We start from the raw sequence: 19907 nt of genomic DNA on the forward strand, positions 1-19907 counted from the left end.
GAGTTTTTGCAGCGAGAGGTGCCTTTTTTGAATGGATTTCGGTTGGCAGAGAGCGTTATGCGCGCTGCTTTTTGTGTAGGGCTGGTCAATTCCGAAATTCTTGGAATCGATTACAATTCCTGTTTCCGGAATCGACGGAATCAAACGATTCCGCACTGTTGTTTTCAATTCCGATTCTTCTTTTTTTAACAAAATCGATGGAGGAACCTAGTTCCGGAGTGACCGCAGGATACAAGGATGTAGAAAGTATCCTTCTCCGAAACTTTATTTGTAAAACGATGATACATTTCCATAACTCTGATGAATTTTAAATGATGGATTCTCCTGAAATGGCCCATATAGCCCAGAAGTAAATGCGATTTAGCCTAATAAATAAAAAGGATAGCACATTATTCATGGATGTGCATTTATTGCATGTTTAAAACTACATGACATGTCTAAAATGCATGTGCACAGTTAAGTTAAATGACTACGTTCAAATAAGTGTTTTACACAGAATGTACGAGGCAAAATAACCACAATATTAACAAAAACAATAAAATAAGAGTGCACAGTTTATTTGTCAATCAGATGCGCGAGCAAGTTGCGTTCATTACTATAGCAACATTAGACTCGGTCATTAAGCTGTACGCTAGTCTAGGCGCATTTTCTTTCATTAAAGAAAATAAAAGAAAATAGAAAATTAAAATAAGACCCTCACATCTGCATCTGTAAGCAGAGCTCAAAACCTACCGTTGTGGAAAACAGAACCATTTCACAATTTAAAATTATGGAGTTTTTGTGTGCAAAATGTAGCAAACTTGTCCACGATGCAGGATCACAGAAGGAAACAATGACAATAAACACTATTAAACTAAGTGAATGAAAGGTATAGTAATAATCAGCAATATGCGTTCACATATGGCTTGATTTGAACGTTTCATACCATAAAAATAAGTAGCTAGAATTACGTTCTAGTGACGTCATCACGCAATGACGCAAAAAAAAAAAAAACCTGAATTGCTTTATTTTTAACTCGTTATTTGAAAGAATGAATAAAGAGGAGTCGATTCTCCTCGATGGAATCGATTCCAAGCGTTGGAATCTAGTCTCGATTCCCAGGCCTAGTTTTGCGCCTCGCGTTTTAACCACCTGTTGCGCCTCTCGTTTTTGAAGGAGCGCTCCGAGCGCATGAAGTTGAAAAAAAGTCAACTCTGAACGGAAAAGCGGCCGATGTCATCACGTTTATTTTCTGTTTTCCAAACGAATAAATGAGGTTGTCTTCCATTGTGGTGACCGTTACATTGATTAGACTGACAGTACAGCTGATTCGGGGGTTTCCTAGAAACATAAAAAAACTCTTTTCTGAATGAAAAAAAGCCAACCAAAAAAGGCAGTGCAGTGTGCCTCGCGTTTTCGAACCTGAAAAACACGTTCGGTGTGATCGGGGCCTTAGATTTCCTTGTCACTCAAGTAGCCTATTATTTATGAATAAATCTGTGTTTTGAGTCATATCTTTTGTATGAATCTGGTTCTGAATGATTCATTCCCAGCAAAAAAAAAAAACATTCTTGAATGACTGAAGCTGTAGAGCTTGACAGTCATATTCAATGTTTAAATTTTCAGAAGAAAATGTGAGTGGTACTTGCCTGTGTAAAAGTTGCTTGAGTGTTGTAAATGGCCGCCATGGCATTGATAAGCAGTTGCTAGGGTGTTCTGTGTGGTTGCTATGGCATTAATATTACTGGTCACTAGAAGGTTGCTTACTGACCCAAGTTTTAATGATATTCTGGTGCCCAAACTTGGCATTAAAGGAGACATATTATGCAAAATTCACAGATTGAACACAGATGTGTGTCCACAGTGTGTTAACAAATTAAAATTTTAAATTTTAAATTTTGCTCACAGCGGCATTTTGATGCGGCTCCAAAAGTCTGCCAAGGGCTTCTTGTAGCACACTGGACGGCACGGTCCGATTTCAAAAGGCTTAGTCCATCAAAAGAGCTCTGTGTATTACATGTATAATGCATAAAAAATGTTACTCCGAATGATCAGTCACATAAATTTTGAGTAAGACATTGCTGGGGGCTTGACGTCTTCAGAGGCAGGACCCTAAAAAGGGATTATTTTCTCTCTCTCTCTCGGAGCTTGTTCCTGCGAGGAGGAGACGGGAAGAATGTCTTGGTGCAGTAGCCCAGTGACACATTGCTCTGATCTGCCTCCAGCAACACCACCAACCCCCCGTCTCCACCCGCTTCCACTCCGTGCTAATGTCAAAAGCCTACGAGTCACTCCGCCGGTTGCCACAGTAACCGACTCACCTTCCTCTTGCCTGTCAAATCACACCTAAAGAGACAGATACGTCTCGTGGTGAAGAGTCAGATAGAATGCAAAGCGCAAAATAGACAATTCTCTGGAATGGCTAAAAGCTCGCTTTTTTCTTGTTCGGTACTTTGGCGGAAAAAGAACAGCTGTCACGGAAAGAGAAAGAATCACGTTTGGGAGGGGGGTGTTCTGGGTAGAAAGTGGGTGTATCAGACATGACAACCCGACTTTTGCAAATTTGCAAGCTTCACAGGACAGCTGTATTCCGCAAAAGAGCGTCTGGCTCTCTGTACTGTCTGTCTGCCGCAGAGCACACGCTGTCTGCGCATCACAGCACTGCGGGTGGCAGCCACAGAGGAAACACAGCCTTTTGGCACCTGGGCGTTTAACCTGCATTTTACTGCATGTGCTGACAGGCAATTAAACCGTAGCCAGGGGCTAATTACCTCAGATAGCAGCAGCTGCAGTTGAGACGAGAGGTAAAATTCGAGCACATCAAAAATGCCATTGTTCGCTTAAATTACAAAGATGCATGTTAGCATGTTATAGTGTCCGACAGCATAAGACGAAAGATCTGTGATCAGATGATTTATGTAATGTGGGTTCTTGGAAACTTTAACACGTTTTTTTTTTTTTTTTTTTTTTTTTTTGCACGAAGGCAAATTTGGCTTTCTGGGAAGATGTACAGAGCTAAAAGAACAATGTCAACTCCACAAAAGCGTAATGGAGTAATTGTCGGTCTCCACGGTAACATTCAATGCACATTGTTCAGGTGGAGCAGCTGACAGAAAGACTATTACATACTAACCCTGAGAGAGAGAGAGAGAGAGAGAGAGAGAGAGAGAGAGAGAGAGAGAGAGAGAGAGAGAGAGAGAGAGAGAGAGAGAGAGAGAGAGAGAGAGAGAGAGAGAGAGAGAGAGAGAGTCTCGTGTGGTTAATACCCCATTTTTGCATCCTTTTTATCATGTGTTAAGCAGAATTGAAGTATAAAATGTTAGTATTGCTAAAGAACTAGCATTTTTTGGTTAGTTGTGCTTGCTAAGGCATTTTTTAAACTATAAAGTATAAAACTGTATATATAAAGAAGACCAGTGGCGTGGCACCTTGGTATGAAGAATAATGCACATGCATATGGGCCCGAATGCATTGGGGGCAGGGCTGGATTGGGACTAAAATTCGACCCTGGCAAACCCAGCCCATCCGGCCCATGAGTTCCCCGTGAATGTTTTTGCAGGGTTTGGGGCCTTGAATTGGAGTAAAAAAATAAAACTAGGACAAGGACAAATAATAATAGATATTATTGAATTTGCTGCAAATGCAGATAAGCTTAAAGGAGCTGTATGTAAGAAATGTATTTCAATTAATCATAAAATGGCCCTGATATGTTACTAGGTTAGATTATTGTAATTCACTGTACAGTGACTTGCCCCAAAATGCATTATCTCGTTTACAACTTGTTCAGAATACTGCAGCCAGACTGTTACTTGGATTAAGGAAAAGGGATCACATTACCCCAGCGCTGAGAAACTTACACTGGCTCCCTGTCAAATTTAGGGTGGATTTCAAAATGTTTGTTTACAAAGCATTATCTGGCCTCACTCCCAAGTACATCAGTGATCTTTTACATCCTTACTCTCCGACTAGAGCACTAAGGTCCTCTGTCCAACTGTTACTGTGGTTCCTCGCTGCCGCTATAAATCTAAGGGTGACCACGCTTTTTCGGTGAGGGGTCCGAAATTGTGGAATAGTCTTCCTCTCTATGTGAGGTCATCTTCATCTTTAGCCATTTTTAAGTCGTCCTTGAAGACATATCTGTTCTCTGTAGCCTTTGAATAGATTATAAATTATGTGTTGATGCTGATAGAATTATGTGTTGATGTTTTTGAAGGTTTTTTATTTTTTTATTTTGATAATTTGTAAAGCACTTTGGCTCAACCTCTGTTGTTTTTAAATGTGCTATATAAATAAAGGTTGACTTGACTTGACTAGACATTAAGAAATAATGTTAATTTCAAATACTTATATCACTGACAACAGTAGTCCGGCCAGGATATTGTCATTTAAAAGTTGTTGTTGCAGCCCTCAACTGATGTTGATGTTGTCATGTTGTGTTCTGGCCTGAAGCTCCACCCTCGTCCAAACTCGTTGTGCTCTCCAAACATTCCTGAATCATTTTTTCTTTGCGGCAGGGCACATTATCCTGCAGAAAGAGGCCACAGCCACCAGGGAATACCGCTTTAATGAAAGGGTGTACATGGTCTGCAACAATGCTTAGGTAGGGGGTACGTGTCAAAGTAACATCCACATGGATGGCATGACCCAAGGTTTCCCAGCAGAACATTGCTCAAATCATCACACTACCTCCGCCGGCTTGCCCTTTTCACATAGTACATCCTGGTGTAATGTGTTCTCCAGGTAAGCGACACACCTTCACGTGATGTAAAAGAACACGATTCATCAGACCAGGCCACCTTCTTCCTTCTTGCTCCATGGTCCTGATCTGAATCTCACTTGCCCGCTGTTGGCGCTTTCAGCGGTGGATGGGGTCAGCATGGGCACCCTGACCAGTCTGCGGCTATGCAGCTATGACACCTTTTTATCAGCACCAGCATTAACTTCTTGAGTAATTTGAGCTACAGTAGCTCATCTGTTTGTTCGGACCACACAGGCCAGCCTTCGCTCCCCTACGTGCATCAGTGAGCCTTGGCCGCCCATGATCCTGTCTACAGTTCATCACTGTTCCTTCCTTGGGCCATTTTTGATAGATACTGACCACTGCAGACCGTGAACACCCATAAGAGCTGCAGTTTTGGAGATGCTCTGACCCAGTTGACTGGCCATCACAATCTGGCACTTGTCAAACTCACCCAAATTCTTATATTTGCCCATTTGTTCTGCTTCTAACACATCAACTTTGAGGACAAAATGTTCACTTGCTGCTTAATATATACCACCCACTAACATGTGCCGTGATGAAGAGATAATCAGTGTTATTTGTGATTAAAAGCATTGCCCTTTTTAATATTTTAATAATTCCACAGTTAGATTTTAAGTATTTGTTTAACTCAATGTAAAGTCCAGGCCTGGTCCTCTCTCGTCTTCCACTGTCTTTGCTCTTCCCTTTATACTCCCGTCACTCCACCATGGTGAGACGAGACCGGTGTGTCGTTCAGCTGGCGCTCATTACCACTCGCCACCGCCCCGCTCTCACGGTCCCTCGCCTCACTGCTTGCCACAGGCTACTTTTATATTTTGGAGCAACTAACCCAACTCCTGCCCTAAACCTACCCTCATCTAAACAATATAAAACACATAACAGGCAAAATAAATGTACAGTCACAAGTATTTATTGCATTCCAAGTCTTCTGAAGTCATACGATGTCTTCATGTGAAGAACAGAGTTGATCTTGATGTTTTAATCGCTGAAATGATGATCCCGCTGCCCCGTGAACGAACTCATTCATATCTCATTCAAATAATTCAAAAGACTCTTGAGCATGACGCAATCGGTCACAAGACACAGGCGAGCCAATGACATTTTACAATCAATGCTGACGTAATGACGCAATTGGTCACAAGACATACGAGAGCCAATGTAATTTCACTATGAAATCGGACGTAACGGGCGGCAATATTTGAAATTTGATGTGTTCATGATCTTCGGCGGATGGAGATGCCTATCGCTTTTGGGGATTTTCTTCATACAAATCAATCGTTAGACCTCGGAAAACTTGGATTATTTAACTTTCTTGACCATGCTTCGGATTTTGACGCCTTGGGAATAAGACTGGGTTGTATTAAAAGTAATCTGCCCTGTCCTGTCTGTCAGTGGGTTGTCAGTATCCTCTTTGCTCTGTGATGTGTTTTCACTGGGTGAGAACGTGTGTGAGAGCACGGCTTGTCAGACATAGCAACAGTAACTAAATGGGGTGGGTCTTTGTGAACGGTCAATTAGTAGACACCGTACTTCCTTGAAAATGATTTCCAGTAAAGCTCTACAGCAACCATAATGAAATGACCCTTCACAACAGATAATGCTTTACAATAAACTCCGTTAAGCCCCTTTCACACTGCGATTCCGGCAAATACACGGATAATGCGACCTGACATTTGTGCACCTTCCCACACAACCTGTAACGGTCCCGGATCAAGTTGACACATGACATCCTGATGTGACGTATAATGGCGAGCGATCTCAGCTTCAGCGCGGATAGTAAGAAGCTCCGTGGTCTCGACTTGTGTCCGGTTTGCGCACATTTCTGCTTGTTTAATTTGTTTCTTTTGTATACGAACACTCTCTGCGTTTAAAACATCAACTAGCTCTTCTGGCACTGCAGGGTTGTATTATTGAAAAAACAAGCTCTAAGAGTCGCACGATAACTACGTACACGTTGCGGCATTAGTTTTGGCTTTTGTTCACACAGCGCTCATCCCGGATCGAATCCCGCAATGTTACTAGGTCCCCGACCCGGGTTCAATTCGGTAATCAATCCCGGGACGTGGTTGCTTTCACACAGAAGGCGACCCGGCAATGTTCCGGGAATATTGCGGGTCCGACGTGCAGTGTGAAAGGGGCTTTAGAGAGCTACATATGACAATTTTTCTGTTCAGTAAAATACCGTACTCACCTGTGTAGTTATAAAAATGCCATCTCCGTGTTGCTTTTACAACATTTCAAATACCTCAGTTCTCGCCATATCCGAAAAGCCAAGCCAATGTTTATTCTTGTTTTATTACAAGCTCTGTCACATTCTCTTTTCGTTAGAAGACACTCCTTTGTTCTCGGATGATTCCTGAAGTTTCGAGATTGAGCTGCTCCATGTCAACCTTTCTCGCTCATGTGACAGCTAACATATGCCACTCCCACGCCATAAACACATCAAAGTAGTCTGAGCAACTTTTCTCTATTTACAGTTATGACAAGACACACGGGCGAGTGACGAATGTACATTATTTCCCTTGAGAGCCATCCCGTTAGGTCTAAAATATAAACACTTATAACGGGCTAATCGTAGTTAATCAAGGTAAGACAAAAATTATTATCGTTATTTAAATTTAGTTCATTTTGAAAAAAAAAAAAAAGGTTCATAGTATACCTTTATAAAAAGACAAAACAGTCCACTTGCTTTGTCTTTGTTGAAAATCCTCAGTTATTTTGCTTGTGTCTACTTGACATGGGGAAGTGTTGTCCGGAAGTCCCGAGATGCAGGTAACCGTCTGTTCCTGTTTACTCTGACAGAGATAGCAGTCCTGCCAGCAGTCACGAGGGGATGGAAACTTCCCCCCTGGAGCAATTAAAACCTAAGGATAATTGACAGGGTGTTATCACACTTCATCTCTCAGAGAGAGAGAGAGAGAGAGAGAGAGAGAGAGAGAGAGAGAGAGAGAGAGAGAGAGAGAGAGAGAGAGAGAGGGGCTGCAGTAAGATTATTTGCAAATAAACCTTGTCATCAAATATCCATTTAAAAGAGAACACATTGAGGGTCACTGGGTCCTTTAAGCTGACTGAGATTCTGTACCTTGTAATGTGTGAGTGTCAAAGCACAAATCAATTTATCTGCATTGCACTTGGCACATGATTTTATCCTAACTGACTTTTTTAGTTTTGATTGTAGTCTATTAAGATGCATTATTTTATTGTCATCAACTCCTCCCTGTAAACAAAACTTGTTTCCAGTAAGCAGCATTATAAAAGATTAACAGGGTCTAATTTAGCACATGATTTGACATTATAGGCCTCAATTCGCTGCAGTTTTTATATCGAGGAGTTTAATGAATTGAGCACAACAGCAAGGACACGTGCTCTCACACTTATTGACGCACGTTTTCATCTGTCCATCTATCTTTCACTTGTCTCATTCTACCCTTTCGCTCTCCATCACTCCTCTCTCTCTCTCTCTCTCTCTCTCTCTCTCTCTCTCTCTCTCTCTCTCTCTCTCTCACACACACACACACACACACACACACTCACACACACACTGTCCTGAATATTTAATGTCTTTGAATTACAGTGCCTCTCATCCATAATGAAGAGATATCAGACAAATGGAGCTTCTGCCTTCAGTCGCTCGTTTCGCAGCTGAGAAGCTAAATGATTTTAAGGGTCAGGTTTGTTTGAATATCTAATCCAGATTCAGTCTCCAGGGCTGCTGTGTGTTCCCTGACTCAGCTGGATGAATTTCCTATCAGCTGCTGCTACTAATCACTGAGATTGGGTGCAAGAATTAAACCTCGAAACGCTAGAAATTTCTATACACTAATTCCAACATTTGTAATAATTAAGACATTTTGATGTTTTCGAAAGAAGTCTCTTATTGCTCGCCACGGCTGCGTTTATTTCATTAAAAATCAAGTGAAATCAGTAAAATTGTGAATCATTGCAATTTAAAATAACCGTTTTCTGTTTGAATATATTTTAAAATGTCATTTATTTCTGTGATGGCAAAGCTGAATTTTCAATATCACCAGTCTTCAGTGTTAAATTCTCCTTCAGAAATAATTCTAATATGCTGATTTGCTGCTCAGTTGTTATCATTTATTATTAGTGAATTATGATTGGTGCTCAAATATTAATAATAGTTCTTATTATTATCAATTTTGAATGTTTGTGCTAATAAATGTTGTTGTGGGAAACCATGATACATGTTTTTTCAGGATTATTTGATGAACAGAACGTTCAAAAGAACAACATTTATTTGAAATAGAAATCTCTTGTAATATTATAAATGTCTTTACAGTCACTTTTGATTAATTTTTAATTCAGCCTCCTTGCTGAATTAAAAAGACAAGACCCCACACTTTTGAACGATTTCCACAAAATATGTCAGCATATTATGACAATAATAAATGTTTTTTTGAGCACCAAATCAACAGTAAAGTATTTTTTTGTAACAAATTGGCAACACTGTATAATGCAGTTGAATGCATTCACAATGTCTTGCAATGCATTGTGAATAATAATATTGCGTTTTTATGCAGAAACCATGATTTAGTTTACAGTAACTGTACATATTACAGACTCTTTGAATGTTTTATGAACAGCTGGATGGAAGATCATTCCTCTCTACATGTAGAGAGCAGATTGGTGTGTGTGTGCATGTTTTGACTTTTTGGGGGAATTATTTTGGTCCCCATAAAGAAAAACAGCTTATAAATCATACGAAGTGAAGTTTATTTTTACATGCCGAAAGTTTTCTGTGATGAGCAGGTTTTCAGGTTATGGGATGCAATATACAGTTTATACAGTATAAAAATCATTATTGTCTATCATTATGTCTAGTCTCCATAAAACATGGAAACCTGTGTGTGTGTGTGTGCGTGTGTGTGCGTGTGTGTGTGTGTGTGTGTGTGTGTGTGTGTGTGTGTGTGTGTGTGTGTGTGTGTGTGTGTGTGTGTGTGTGTGTGTGTGTGTGTGTGTGTGTGTGTGTGTCTTCTTGTATATATGGTTTATGAGGACACTAATGTGTATAATGACATATATTACAGATAATGACGTATATTACAAAGTGAATGTTTTTTCAGGGACAAATGTGTACCCAAAAGTGAGCTTAACCTGAAAAACGTATTTTTGGTATGTCCTCATTTGTAAAATGACATAAAACACTAGCACAGCTATACGGGTGGGCTTAGAAAATAACACTATTTACTATGGCTATGCAATATTTGCATGTAATATTTGTGAGCCACATGTACTGTATTAGCAAGGGCAGGTTGTCGAGATAGGACTCAGACATTGGGATTTCTCTTCGTGATATAGTTATCAGGACTCGGGTTGGATTTCTCTCCTTCTTTGATTTCTCTGCTGCTTTGTTTTGTTTTTGTAAAGCAACCTTGCAAGCGGTCCTTCCCCGTGTCGCGCTCAAACATGACAAACACAGCTCGTACGGGGGCTTGAGAAGGCATCAAGATGTAGAAGTAGACTATGTTAAAAGACAATAGACAATAAAAGTTGGCCTACCCTTTGCCGTTACAACAGCTTCAATTCTTCTGGGAAGGCGTTCCATGAGGTTTAGGAGTGTGTTCTTACTTCAGGAAAGAAGGAGGCTGGAACCGATGAACATTTAAAAGACTTTTAATAAATAAATAATCAAACGGAAAGTAAAGGCAGCAGTCCCTAACGGACGACTGCCGTGCACACACATATAAAGCATAAACAAAACAACGTAAAAGCCTGGGCCTCTCTCATCCTTCACTGTCGCTCGTCCTTATATGCCTCCAAGCTCCCTCATGAGAGGACACGAGAGGTTCATTCTCAATCAAGCACCGGTCTCGCTCGCTCCTCCCATGCCTTTCGCTTGCCAACCTCACCACAGCAAATTTTTGACTATTCTTTTAAGCTGCGTTCACACTGCACGCAAATGACGCGAATAAATCGCGCAATTTGAATCCATTCGCTTCATTCGCGCGTGAAATTCGCTTCATTCACGTGTGACATTCACTACACAACAGACGTGAATTTGCGTCATGGGAGGGGTTTCTGCCAGGCAGCGGCAGTCGGCAGAAGGACTATCCGAGTTAAGGCTGCTCTCACTGGGGTTGATGAGCGCTGAGCTCCGGTGATCGCCTGGGTCTCACACCTCCGAAAACACCAGATCAAATTTTCAAATAGGAGCTCTCTTAATAAATAAATCACATATTTGAGCTTTAAACAACTACATTCTCGCCTAAAAAACTATTAAAACTACATTTTGTGACACAATACAGTAGTATTTTTAAATTACTCTGGCCTCGGGGTTTCCCTTATGGGTTTCCCATTCGTCACTTCACCACGTGACAGCAGTAAGCAGGCTCCTCATTGCTTAACGCGGCACAAATATCCGCCAAAGTTCAGATTTTTCAACTTGAGCGATTCGTGTGTTTCGCACGGTTCGCGCTCAAAATGCTCAATTCGCGTGATCATTGCCACGTCATTCGCGCCGGATTGCGCCGCAGAATGCCTATTCGCGTCTCTGCATTGACTAAACATGTAAATCACTCACGCGAATCGCGTCATCCGCGTGCTGTGTGAACGCAGCATTAGAAGCGCATTTGTGAGGTCAGGCACTGATGTTGGAACACAAAGTTGAGAGCATGAAATTGTCCAAAATGTCATGGTATGCTGAAGCATTAAGAGTTTCTTTCACTGGAACTAAGGGGCTATGCCCAACCCCTGAAAAAACCAACACCATACCATAATACCCCCTCCATCAAACATTACACTTGGCACAATGCAGTCAGGCAGGTACTGTTCTCCTGGCAAACGCCAAACCCAAAGTAGAGATGGCAAGACTATAATGAAGTGGGTGTGTCTGATGAGGGAGATTTTACAAAATGTGCCGGGCTGGTGGTCCTTCAGGACAGGTTTGGGAACCACTACTCTAGAGTCCAGTGGCATTGGGCTTTGCACCACTGCAAACGACGCTTTGCATTGCACTTGGTGAAGTAAGGCTTGGATGCAGCTGCTTAGCCATGGAAACACATTCCATGAAGCGCTCTACGCACTGTTCTTCGGCTAATCTGAAGGCCACGCAAAGTTTGGAGGTCTGTAGCTATTGCTGTTGTTCCCAATTGCTTCCACTTTGTTATAATACCACTAACAGTTGACAGTGGAATATTTAGTGAGGAAATTTCACAAATGGACCTATTTGCACAGGTGGCAACCTATCACAGTAGGATGCTTCAATTCACTGAGCTCCTTAGAGCGACCCATTCTTTCACAAATGTTTGTAGAAGCAATCTGCAGTTTTAAAGGTCCCGTTCTTCGCGTGTTTTCGAAGCTTTGATTGTTTACAGTGTGCAATATAACATGAGTTCATGTTTCGCGTGTGAAAAAAAACAGTATTTTTCACACAATTTACTTATCTGCACAGCGCTGTTTTCTCTGTCCTAAAAACGGCCTGATGATTTCCTTGTTCTATGAAGTCCCTCCTTCAGAAACACGTAACGAGTTCTGATTGGGCCAGCGATTCCCGTGTTGTGATTGGACAGCAGCTTAGCGCACTTTGCCCGGAAAGGTCCCGCCTCTTACCATAATGGGGAGATGCAAGCAGTGAATGCGCGCTCTTCTCCAGGTGGGAGAGCAACAAGACCACGCCCCCTATTTTGCGTGTACTTGTGGTGGAGGGTTAGTCAACAAACGGTTCTAGTGACGTCATTACATCCCTGCACTTCCTGCTGTAGTCCAAACCGGCCGTTCGCTGTAGGCTTTGAAAGGGAACTTCTGTTAAATAAAATATCTCGCTTGGGATTGAACTTTGAGCTTTATAATTTTACAGGTATTATTTATGCTCCAACAGCAACATTACACACTAACTAAAGTTTGAAAGATGGAATCGCAAAGAACGGGACCTTTAAACATTTGTGGACATGGAATTGATTGGAACATCTGAATTCCAATACTTTTGGCAATATAGCGTATATATACAGTAACAGGATGAGCCACATTTCTCTGACAACAGCAGCTGCTGTCAACATATCACTCTGACAAATTATGCTTTTTACAGCCATGTTAATTGCATTCCATCCCCCACCCCCCTCTCCCTTTCTCTCTCTCACTCTCTCTAAATGTTATTTTTTTTTTGCTTCCTTTTTGTGTTGTTTAGAGTTATAAATTACCTGAATAGTTTAGGTTAGGTTTATTTGAGATTGTGATGGACATCAATTAAAAAAGGACTTATAATTTAATATATGAGAGATGGCATTTAAGCGAGCTGAATGAATATGAGGTCAATAAAATCATGTGGTGCAAAATGTCATTATGTGTTTGTATGAATCAGCAAACAAAACAATTTGAGAATGTGATTTCTGGGGTTAACCTTTGGTAAATGCCTCAACAATATCAGCGTTAGATATGATGTTTAATTTTTTTAAAGCATGGTTTTAGCAGGTGTACATAGTTAGACTGTTTTTATTTAAAGAAAACCAATTTGGGTTGTTTAGACAATGATTTTATGAGGTCAGAATCTTCAAGCGAAGCGGGGACTTGTTTGTAATTGCTCAAATTTCTGCGAAAAACAGACATACATTTGACAGGCTAATGCTTGTTTGGGTTATCTGAAAACAATTTCCATTTTAAATAAATGCTTTTCTTTTGAACTTTCTATTCATCAAAGATTCCTGGAAACATGTAGGCCTATCTCGTTTCCACAAAAATATTATGCAGCACAACTGCTCATCCATGTCTTTACGGACCTTGCTTTGTGCACTTGTTCACAGTCATGTTGGAGCTGAAAGGGGCCATTCCCCAAACTGTTGCCATAAAATTGGGAGCATGAAATTGTCCAAAATGTCTTGGTATGCTGAAGAGAGTGCATCAAGAGTCACCCCCCCCCCCCACACACACACACACACACCATACCCACCCCCCACCACTAAACTTTACACTTAGCAAAATGCAGTCAGGCAAGTACCGTTCTCCTGGAAACCGCCAAACCCAGACTCATTCATCGGATTGGCAGATAGAGAAGTGTGATTGGTCACTCCAGAGAACACATGTCCACTGCTCTAGAGTCCATGCTTTACACCACTGCATCCGACGCATTGCATTTTACTTGGTGATGTAAGGCTTGGATGCAGCTGCACGGCCATGGAAATCTATTCTATGAAGCTCTTTACGCACTGTTCTTGAACTAATTTGAAGGCCAAATGAAGTTTGGAGGTCTGTAGTTATTGACTCTGCAGAAAGCTGCCGACTTCTGTGCGCCTCAGCGTGCGCTGACCCAGAGAGTCACAGAGTGGTTTTATTTGGCCTACTACTTTGTGGCTGAGTTGCTGTTGTTCCTAATTGCTTCCACTTTGTTATGATCCCTAACAGTTGACCGTAGAATATATAGTAGTGGGTTTTGGGTTAGGATTAGGATTAGGAAATTTCACAAATGCACAGGTGGCAACCTATCACAATACTACGCTTGAATTCACTGAGCTCCTAAGAGCGACCCATTCTTTCACAGATGTTTGTAAAAGCATCTGCATGCCTAGGTGTTTGATTTTATGCACCTGTGGCCATGGAAATGTTTGGAACACCTGAATTCAGTGATTTGGAGGGGTGTCCTGATACTTTTGGTATAGTCCTAATACTTTTGACACAGTACGCATTTGCAAGTTGACAGTCACCTTTAGTCCTTCTGGTGTGTTCAAGCAAAGCTTTTTGGCTGAGACGTAGCCAATGAGAGCGACAACACAGTCAGCTTTCGTCGCCACCAGTTCTTTGATGTTGATTTGTCCACTTACAGAGACAACAGAAATGTTTTACAAAATTAATTAACAGATGTGATTATTAGTAATGTCTGATTCACAAATGAATTATTCTATTTCATTGATTCATATAATCAACAGTAAGAACCTTAGCCGGAGGCAGTACTAGCTTTCCTTTAGAACAGCTTCAATGATAATTCATTATATTGAATCAGACTTCTCAACATTATCAAATACTCACTGAAGGCTTTTCTCTGCAGTTCACGTTGCAGACAGGTCGCTGTCAGAGGCGAGCTGGATCGTTAGTATTGATCGCTCTATTGTACAGTGTACACACACACACACACATGCACACACACACTTACATGGGACATTCCATAGGAGTAATGGTTTTTATACCGTACAAACTGTATTTTCTATCCACATACACTACCTCGACCCCTAAACCTACCCATTACAGGAAACTGCATAATTTACTTTCTCAAAAAAAAAAAAAAACTTTAAGCCTTTTGAAAAATGGGGACATGGAGAATGTCCTCATAAGTCACTCTCTCCATACCCATGTCAATATACACATTTGTGTCCTGATATGTCACAAAAATGCACGTACACACACACGCACGCGCACACACGCACACAAACATAAAGCAGTTAGCTCAAATACCTTATGGGCTGTCGTCAGGGCCAGGAGATTGGATTCATGTTGATTGTGTTCAATGTTTTGTATAAGGTGAAACTTGCATGATCTTAAATGTGATGTTAGTAACTCTTTAAAAAAGGTGAATAATTTCCCCTGCTCTTTTGAAACAACCTACTGACATTCACCTTTTATTAACATTTATGGAAACCAAGCTGCACATTTGGTTTTTCAGAAATCATCATGGTGTTGATGTCAGTGAGAAGCACACGCTCATTAGCATATGACCTCCCTAATTTACATATTAATGCTTATTTAGAATTCGGCAACTTGGCCTGCATGACAAACAGCAGCGTTGAACTAACATGTAAGCCAGTCGTAACAGCTACTGTAACATAATTTAGTATGGTTCTTGTTTCCACCATGGAATAAAAAAATAAAGCATCATTAAAAATGTAATGGGCTTTTTATCTCACAATTCCAACTTTATTGCCCAGTTTCACAGACAAGATTTAAACCTAGTCTCAGACTAAAATACTTGTTTGAGCTGTTTTAACTCAAAGTGACTTGTACTGGCATATTTCAAAGGTAATATTAAGGAGGATTTATTAACAGAAAGGCAATATAATATACATGTAGAGCGGTGTATAGAGACCTTCCATAATGAACCATTATGTTTTTATTACCTTTGAATGAGCCATTTATATCTACATAGACCGCAGGTCCCCTTACAGTGAAATCTCCATTTTGCGGCATCATGCTTCTACAGTAGCCCTAAATGGACAAATTGCTCTACAGAGCGCTAGCTACTCTCTGCTGTCTCAGATGATGACATCTTTGTCTGTGTCACCCACCGTAGCTTCTCTATGTACTTCGAACGGTTTCAATAGGATGTCACTTCCTGAGGCGTCTGAATTAATTTCTGAATTAAACATATGACAAATAGTAATACACAAACTAATGTACAATACAATGTAAATACACATCAAAATGTGCAAAATATACAATCTATAATCTTCGACTACTGCAAAAAAAATCATAATAATAACAATAATTTATTCAGCAAAGAGGTCACGCCGGCGTGTCGGTCTTCTACTGGTCACACGGCGTCACAGGATGTGAATTTGCAGCTCAAAGTCCACCAAGATTGAACTTTCGTTGGTCTGATGCATTTGCATGCGTTTGAATGGAAGTCAATGGAAGCCCTAATCCTGTCTTAATCTTTGCCCTGTTTGTGAAACATTTATATAATATAAACTTGCAATTCTGACTTGCAATTCCGATTTAGATATAAACTCTGAATCGAGAAATAAAGTCAGAATTGCGAGAAATTCACTGTTTTTGTATTATTTTATTATTTGTAGTAGTCGAGATTGTGTTTGTGTATATATACACTGTAAAAAATTATTTAGAATAAAAGTTATAAAAGTTCATTGAAATTAAAATTTTGAGTTAATAAAATGAATTTTTTTTTAGATTCGACAACCTTTATTAAAATATTATTAAAAGATTTGTAAGCATATTGGGTAATTGTGTGTGTTTTATTTCTGATGACGCAGTGAACCATGCCAAATAGTGCTATTTTCATGATTTATCACATTTTTTTTGTGGTTCAGATACAATAATATTTCGAGTTTCTATTTATTAAACAAATTTCCTTCATTGTATCAACTCAAATTTTTAATTTGAATAAACTCAAAATTTTATGGCATCCAGGTTACTTACTTTTTTAAGTTAAACCAACAAAATCAACAAACAGTTGTATGTATGTATGTATATATATATATATATATATATATATATATATATATATATATATATATATATATATATATATATATATATATATATATATATATATATTTATATATATATATATATATATATATATATATATATATATATATATATATATATATATATATATATATACTTAAACTGAAAAAAAGTTTCATTTTAAAATTGTATAAAAATATGCAAAAATATGCAAACAATTCAAAAAGCCAATTTCTTTTTTCTAGTTCCCTCACAGTCATTCAGCTGATAGGGCCATCAGGTGAGAGTTTTTGTCTTTCCAGGTGTGAAAAACATCAATGTTCATGATGATTCACACCCTCCCCACAGAAGCCTTCCTGACAAAAAAACATGTCTTACAAATTTTTAAATCAATATATTTGTGTGAATTTTTTTTACATTGTCTTGAAGCAAAAATTCTTGCCTACATGATGCAGTTTTCAAACGTCTTGTGAACGAATATTCAGTGTTGGTTTTATGGCCTAACTTCAGTGACTTAATTTTTTTTTTCACAAACCACGCATTAACGCCATTTTCTTAAAACTACAAACTTTTACAGCCATGCTGCTCACATATTATTGTAGAAGCGTTTGTGCTAATACAGTGTAATCAGACTTTACACAAAATATTACAAGTAACAGAAATAAGCTCAAATGTCAGGGCATGTCAAAACACCTCCAGGGCCCAGAAACCAGCTCAGGTTAAATAGGAGATGAAGTTTCACTATGTTGTTTATTATTGTTTTTAAGGGGTAAAAAAACACTTACTAGTATTTTAACAGGGCTTTAAAAAATGCAAAAGGGCACAATATTGTCCCTTTAGACTCCAGAGGGTTTTAATGCAGTGATGAAAAGAAAATCATGAAAACGAACGGCATTGTGGGATATGCATTAAAGATCAGGGAGGATCATTGTATGGCTTGGGTGTGCTACAATATTTAAAGGAAAGAATAAAATGTGAGATTGCTAAAGGGGGAAACAGAGAAATCGGCTTTACGGGAAGAGAAAAGAACCCAGTAACCTGTCATTTCGACACAGTTAAAGCACCTCAAATGCTTCAGATCAGATTAAGAAACTGGGGCACACAGCTCCCCTATCAGCTCTTCTGTAAGTATATTCGTCCTCAACGTCTGGCCTTTCGCTGCACCATCTCAAATACAAAATGGCACGGGATTGCAATGCTACTGAGTTAATAATCTCATTCTAAATAACCTGAAACATCTTCTCATTCTCAAGACAAATACAGCAGCACATTAAGTGTGACTGTTAGCAGAAATGTAATTTGCTCCCGCTGAAGTGTATGTTTGAGTAAATGAGAGATAGCTGCAGAGCCCGGCTCTGACAGAGCGCACAGTGTGTGTGTGTGTGTGTGTCTGCTGCAGTCGTGCAGTGTGTGTGTGTGTGTGTGTGTGTGTGTGTGTGTGTGTGTGTGTGTGTGTGTGTGTAAAACCCTGTAATGTAAATAAGTGAAAACAAAATTTAAAAAATAACAAAAAACAAAATTATATATTTAAGTGTTATACATATTCAGCTTGTTAATGTTATGATATATAATTATGTTTTTATTTACATTTGTGTGTGTGTGTGTGTGTGTGTGTGTGTGTGTGTGTGTGTGCGTGCGTGCGTGCGTGCGTGCGTGCGTGCGTGCGTGCGTGCGTGCGTGTGCGTGTGCGTGTGCGCGTGTGTGTGTGTGTGTGTGTGTAAAATCCCTTTAATATTTATGTAAATAAGCGAAAAAATAATATATATTTATTATTATTAATTTTTTTGTTTTACTTATTTACATTTATTTTAATTAAAACATATTATAAATAAATTATTTAGATTTATTTGAAAGTATAATTTTATATTTTTACATAGGGTTTTTCCTCTACATATTTTTAATAATTAATAACAGTAAATAGCGTATTCTCAAACAAAAAAAACATAAAAAAGTAATTTAACAAAAATTTAATAAACTAATTTTAAATTTAGATCCTTACTTCCTAATGCTAAAATCTGACAGCTCATTAATCTTTGCTTAGACAAAACGAACAAAAGTCGTCTCTCTCTCTCTCTCTCTCTCTCTCTCTCTCTCTCTCTCTCTCTCTCTCTCTCTCTCTCTCTCTCTCTCTCTCTCTCTCTCTCTCTCTCTCTCTCTCTCTCTCTCTCTCTCTCTCTCTCTCTCTCTCTCCCTCTCTCTCTCTCTCTCTCTCCCTCTCTCTCTCCACCCACTCGCTGTGTAAATTGTAGCTCGTCACACTCCACATTAAGTCCACGACTGGCAATGCCTGCAGGACCTCAGATCTGCGGTGTGTCATCTCTAACTGGGTCAGAACTCACAATAGCTGCATCTCGCCTTTTGGCTCGCTGTAGCTTCTTTTATTCATTGCTAAACTGTTTACTTATGGTGCTTGATTTAACACACAGACAGTAACAGACTCACATGCACATACATACATACACACACAGAGGCATATTGTAATAAAATGGAGATTATGTTGGAAAATAGCCCAGAAAAAACCCACAGGAGAACAAGAGCATCAGTCATGGCTCAGAGGGCCATTGGAATATCTGAAATCTTAAGGGAAGAATCATCCTTATAGCTGGTCTTTATGCTTGTGATTTTGTACATTCATAGTTTACCCAAAAATATGTAATGATCATTACTCACTTTCATGTCGTTCCAAACCAGTATAACTTTGTGTAGAGCATGTTCCTGTACAAATGAAAGCAAATGGGGAAGGGGTCTCTCTAAAGCTTCAAAAGTAATTTATTAAATGTATTTATACAAATAATATAATATTTTCATATTTCTATAAACCATTTCTTTTTAGAAGTGTGCTTCCGCTTCAGGGATTCTTCGAAAACCGAGTTTTAAATGACGTAGTGGAATTACCTTCTTATTTGAGGACTGTACGATATGTTCTTGTTACAGGAAGTGAGACAAATTCCACCCCTCCGTTTTAGTCATTGCATAGAAATGAGAGCAAATGGCATTCTCAATCAAATCTGACACACAG

At 39.5% G+C, this 19907-nt stretch overlaps 1 protein-coding gene across 5 annotated transcripts in view; it reads left to right on the forward strand.

Annotated features, from left to right (window-relative positions):
* dscama (Down syndrome cell adhesion molecule a) overlaps positions 1 to 19907 on the forward strand; it is a 140922-nt gene that overhangs the window by 68249 nt on the left and 52766 nt on the right. The window lies entirely within an intron of this gene.

This window comes from Pseudorasbora parva, chromosome 23 (assembly GCF_024679245.1).
Source record: "Pseudorasbora parva isolate DD20220531a chromosome 23, ASM2467924v1, whole genome shotgun sequence".
Taxonomy (NCBI): domain Eukaryota; kingdom Metazoa; phylum Chordata; class Actinopteri; order Cypriniformes; family Gobionidae; genus Pseudorasbora; species Pseudorasbora parva.